The sequence below is a fragment of the Erinaceus europaeus genome, chromosome 2 (assembly GCF_950295315.1).
Source record: "Erinaceus europaeus chromosome 2, mEriEur2.1, whole genome shotgun sequence".
Classification (NCBI taxonomy): Eukaryota; Metazoa; Chordata; class Mammalia; order Eulipotyphla; family Erinaceidae; genus Erinaceus; species Erinaceus europaeus.
The window spans coordinates 177,887,870-177,892,961 of NC_080163.1; the positions used below are offsets into that span (position 1 = coordinate 177,887,870).

Sequence of the window (5,092 nt, forward strand, 5' to 3'; positions counted from 1 at the left end):
GAGAAGTTTGTATGAAATGGTCAGGCACGTTCACTTGTGAATTCACCCAGAATGGGCAGTGGTAGCAATGACCGAAAATGGGACTTGGAGAACCAGGAAAGAGCTCTTCATTCATAAAAGTGTGGCACACCTTCTAATTTTAAGGAACTTACACATTAAAACCAATTTTTAAAGATTTTATTTATGTATTCATGAAGAATGATAGGCAGAGAGAGAAAAAGAATCAGATATCACTCTGGTACAGGTGTTGCCGGGGACTGAACTCTGGTCTTCTTGCTTGAAAGTCCAACACTATCCACTACACCACCTCCCAGACCATGACTTTTTATTTTGCAGGAGAAATAAACAGTTTTCTCCCTCAGACATCTTTTTTCTTTAATATTCTTATGAGGGGGATTAATTACTTACAGTCAAGAGTAAATACAGTTTTGGGTATGTGTGTAAAATTTCTCAGCTTTCTACAAAACACTCTCACCCCAATCCTAGGTCCTCCTCCATCATCATGCACCAGGATCTGAAAGCACACCCCCTCTCACCCTATTCCCAGAGTCCTTTGTTTTGGTGCAATATACCAGACCCAGTCCAACTTCTGCTTTGTGTTTCCCCTTCTGTTCTTATTTCTCAATTTCTGTCTATGAGTGGGATCATCCCCTATTCATCCTTCTCTTTCTGGCTTATCTCATTTAACATGAGTCCTTCAAGCTCAATCCAAAATGAGGTAAAGATGGTGAATTCACCATTTTTCATAGCTGAGTAATAAATATCTATATATGTGATATATATATATATATATATATATATATATATATTTCTTATCCACTCATCTGTTGTTGGATACCTGGATTGCTTGCAGGTTTTATGTATTACAAATTGTGCTGCTATGAATATATGAACACAGATGCTTTGGGATGAGTGTGTTTGGCCCCTTAGGATACATCCAAAGGAGAGAAATTGCAGGGTCCTAGCCTTCTCAGAGTTCCACAGGGGTTGAACCAATTTACATTCCGACCAGGAGTGAAGGAAGGTTCCTTTGCCCCCACAACCTCTCTAGCATTTGTTGTTACTATCCTTTCTGATGTACGGCACTCTTACAGGAGTGAAGTAATATCTCATTATTATCTTTATTTGTATTTATCTGACCATCAATGACTTGGAGCATTTTTCTCATTTCTGTTGGTCTTTTAGATATCTTCTTTAGTGAATATTTGTTCATATCCTCTCCCTGTATTTTTGTTGTTGAGCTCTATATATTTTGGTTATTAGCCTTTTGTCTGGTGTGTGGCATGTAAAAATCTTCCATTCTGTAAGGAATCTTTTGTTTTTTGCTAGGTTTTTTTTTTTCCTGTACAGAAACTTTTCAGTCTGATGTAGTCTCATTGGTTTGTTTTAGTCTTATTTGCAATTGAATTTATATCATTGAAGATGCCTATAGAATTTAGATGGAAAAGAGTGCTGCCAATATTTTCCTCTAGGTATTTGATAGTTTCTGATCTAACATTTAAGTCTTTTATCCATTTGGAGTTTACTTTTGTGTGTGGTGAAATATAGTGGCTCAGTTTCATCTTTCTGGGAATTTCAACCCAATTTTCCAATCTGAAGAGACTTTCCTTTCTCCATTTAATAGTCTGATCATCCTTGTCAAAAAAAAAAGTAGATGCCCAATAATCTGATGAGACCTTTCCTAATACATGGGACTACCTAGTTCCATTTCAAATGGCACATTCCCTAACTAAGTTATAGAACCTAGATATAGACCAGAGTCTACAGGACAGGGTACATGTACACATGTATCCCTAAGTTAGGGGAACAAGTATACCTCAAAGTAAAAGTGCTCAGTAGTTTGCTGTGAGTAGACTTAGACTCAGTAAGTTCAGCAAATAGACCTAAAGAAGACACCTTAAGGCCGCTGCCTCCCTCTGCAGTCCGCGTCCGCTTGTCCCCGCCGCCACCACCACCACTGCCGCTGCAATGTTTGGGATGCCGAGCAGCAGCTTCGAGGACGACCCCTTCTTCTCTGACTCTTTTCTTGCACACAGAGAAAGTATGAGGTAGATGATAAGAAACTTTTCTGACCCTTTTGGAAGAGACTTACTCAGCATCTCTGATGGTAGAGGAAGAGTTCATAATCATACAAGATGTGATGATGAAGAAAATTCCTTGACTTGTGCAGATGTCAGCCCTTTTCATGTAATGGATCAAATGATCCTAAATATAAGAAACAGTATGCAAGAATTACAAAGAAACTTTGGTAACTTTTCTGTGGACCCAAACAGACATTCATTTAGGTCTTCCTCCGTTATGACTTATTCCAAAGTAGAAGATGAACCACCAAAGGTTTTTCAGGCCTCAACTCAAATCCATAGGACTCCAGAAGGAATAAAGGAAACTAGGAGAGCAATGAGAGACTCTGACAGTGGACTAAAAAAAAAATGGCTGTTGGTTATCATCTCCGTGACCGAGCTCATGTCATTAAAAACTCAAAGAACCCCCAGACAATAACTTGCATCCACCTGCATATCAGATTTCAGGCTCAGGGGGAAAAAAAAAAAAAAAAAAACTAGTATAGCCAGTATAGCCACAGGCCCTTTGGAATATAACTAAAATATGCCTACTAGCTATCTACAAAATGGAGACCCCCCCCCCCAACTCTTCATCTGCACTATTCCAGCCTTTAGGTTCATGAGTGGTCAACAATTTGTTTGGCTTTGTATGTTAACTCTCTTTTCAGTCACCAGGTTCCAGATTCTAGCATGATGTCAACCAGACTTCCCTGGACAGACAGCCCTACCAGTGCTTCCTGGAGCTCCGATTCCCTAGAGTTCCACCCTACTAGGGAAAAAAAGAGGCAGGCTGGGAGTATGGATCGACCTGTCAACACCCATGTTCAGTGGGGAAGCAATTACAGAAGTCAGACCTTCCACCTTCTGCACCCCACAATGACCTTGGTTCCATACTCCCAGAGGGATAAAGAATAGGAAAGCTATCAGGGGAGGGGAGGGGATACGTAGTTCTGGTGGTGGGAATTGTGTGGAGTTGTACCCCTCTTATCCTATGGTTTTGTCAGTGTTTCCTTTTTATAAATTAAAAAAAAAAAAAGAAAGAAAAAGGAAAAAAAAAAGAAGGAAAAAGTCAAAGAACAAGATTGGAGATGAGGAGGTCAATCAAGAGTTCATCAATATGAAATTAAGTGATGCTCATGCTTTTGATGACAAGTGGCAAAATGAGGTTTTGAAGTACAGACCAGGGGGACAGTCTCACAATCTAGAAAACACAAGACTGAGAATTGTGGGTCATGAGAAGTTAGGATCCCGAGAACTTAAAAGAAGGGAGAAATTGATCATTTGATTTTGATCATCTGATGAGGATCAAATGCCAGCCATTAAAAGGGGAAAGTCATCAAATGTTTTTGTGGACAAACTCAACATCAAAGGATTTCCTGTGAAAATCAACCAAAAATAAATAGCCTTGCACTTGATATATTTAATTTTGATTGTTTTAATAGAGAAAGTAATGCTGCTGGGAATACAAATAAGACCAATCTCTTGTCAAATCAGTACTGTACTTAGCTACTTTCTTACGGTATCTGAATGTTCTTGGAAGTGCTAGCTCTATATTGTCCTTACTTTGGTAATAAAAATTTGATTTTCAAGTAGGAGTGTTCAAAATAATACTAAATTCTTTGAAGCTTAATAATTTTAAAAGCTCACAGAGTGATTTTGCTAACCCAGATATTTTCCTGTTGCATTTTTTTCTTTTATAGATTGAAGACTGAATGTAGAATTAGTTCTGTCATTTATAATTAGCTACAAGAATGTAAACTGTTTTAAAATAGCCTCACATTTCACAGTCATATTAATAAATGTCTAAATAATTTAAAATTTTATGTTTTAGGTAGCTAAATAGCAAAAATAAATAAATAAATAAGAAGACACCTTAAAGTACCTAATCAAATATTTACTACTTAGGCCTAGATACCCTCCTCTCTTACCACCTACTTCACTTCCCTCAATCACTTTAAGTCTAACCTTGGCAGATAAAGTAAGGACTACAAAAGCTGGATAAGGAAAAGAGACAGGCACACTTTAATGATGGCCATTTTGGTCAATACTAGGCCACCCATCATCTGGAGCTCTAGTTAGGGACCCTTGGATTCCCACATAAATATGATGGGCCTAGACCTTTACTAGATCGTCCTCTCTACGATCACTTCCATCAAGAATATAATCATAAGCCCTCCTGTGGGCCTCTCCAGGACCTTTCCCTCGCTATAAAGCCACAGTGGTAGGGACTGCCCCACTCTCAAAGAGAGGCTTAGGTCAACCTACCATGCCATTTGAGGATAACTGGTTCTGAAATGAGTGCAGCCTAGAATTATCCTAGCTGTGACCATGAACTGTAAGCTCAGACCAAGAGGGACTCAGAGGTTACACAGACTCCTATGCTAAATATGATTATATACAAGCCCTAGATCAGATTTATGGGGTAAACAGTTAATTGTATTTATATAATTTCCTCATGTTTTGGAGCACTCTCTGCTCTAATCCAGTTTTCTAGTCCTATTCTTTCTAGTCCTATTCTTTCTAGTCCTATTCTCAACTATTCTTTCTATTATGTTTTCAATTATTCTTTCTAGTCCTATTCTCAACTCTGACACCAGGACGCAGAGAGAAAAGAAGGGAAAGGGAGAAACATTTGGATGTAGTAATAAGTGTAACTTGGAAAGGAAGAGAAGATGGGACCATGGGAAAAATGGGCCCATATATACAAATACAGACAAGTAATTATAGAAATAATACTTAATCCATATCTACTACCCTAAGAATTTCTGTAGCTTACAATGGAAGGAATGGGGATAAAGAACTTTGGTGATGGGAACAGTGTGGAACTATACCCCTGTTATCTTGTAATTTTGTAAATATTAAATCACTAATACATTTAAACAGGGGTGGGATCTGGGTAGTGGCTCACCTGGGTGAATGCACACATTACAGTGCACAAGGACCCAGGTTTGAGTTCCCAGTTCCCACATGCAGGGAGAAAGCTTTGCAAATGATTAAGCAGTGCCTCAGGTATCACTTTATCTCTCCCCACT

General features: G+C 38.6%; 1 pseudogene; it reads left to right on the forward strand.

Moving 5' to 3' along the window:
• Nucleotides 1-1,959: 1,959 nt before the first annotated feature.
• LOC103128614 (myeloid leukemia factor 1-like) lies at nucleotides 1,960-3,475 on the forward strand (annotated as a pseudogene).
• Nucleotides 3,476-5,092: the final 1,617 nt, after the last annotated feature.